General features: G+C 46.5%; 1 protein-coding gene across 1 annotated transcript in view; it reads left to right on the top strand.

The window, feature by feature from the left end:
* The window catches only part of TRANK1 (tetratricopeptide repeat and ankyrin repeat containing 1), a 65,741-nt gene that overhangs the window by 7,539 nt on the left and 57,636 nt on the right, over nt 1–566 (top strand). The gene's annotated exons all lie outside the window — the stretch shown is intronic.

Here is a 566-nt window from a genome sequence, read left to right as displayed (position 1 = left end):
TCTTTCCCTGGTTATCACAGCGCAGTCTAAAGTTCTGCCAATGGTCAGGCTGTTGTTTTCAAATACTGTGTTTGGTCAGATTTAAGATTGCACTAATTTAAGATGCACCACTAATTTATGGTCTGCCGTTGAGACAGCATCAATAGCAGCATGTGCCCCGATTCTAGAGATGGTAGAATGTGAACAATGACACATGTTAGAATTGCTGGAAAATGCTCTCAGCTTCAGAAATGGGGAAATTACTGCTGAAGATAGATTCAACTGATATAGATCCAGCTCTTCCCATTGCAATTGTGGGAAAGCAACTTTTGTGCTCTGTGGATGGGATCCTACAGATTTTTGGGAAGTTTGGCACAGAGAAGGGGAGAGAGCAGTGTCAGGCAGTGGGTGGGAAGGGGTTAGAGGTGGGCTCGGCTGTGTCTCCCGGCAGAGAAATAGGTGTCCAGACAGGTGCTAATGGGTCGCAGCTTTCCTGTCAGCCTTTTGCCGACAGTGACTAAAGCCTGCTTCCCTTTCCTCTGAACCTGATGGCTTGACCTATTCCCTACACTTCCTCATTGTTCTCT

Source organism: Lipotes vexillifer, unplaced genomic scaffold (assembly GCF_000442215.2).
Source record: "Lipotes vexillifer unplaced genomic scaffold, Lipotes_vexillifer_v1.1 scaffold539, whole genome shotgun sequence".
NCBI classification, from domain to species: Eukaryota; Metazoa; Chordata; class Mammalia; order Artiodactyla; family Lipotidae; genus Lipotes; species Lipotes vexillifer.
Note: the sequence above shows the minus strand (reverse complement) of the source record. Positions and strands in the feature narration are given on the sequence as shown.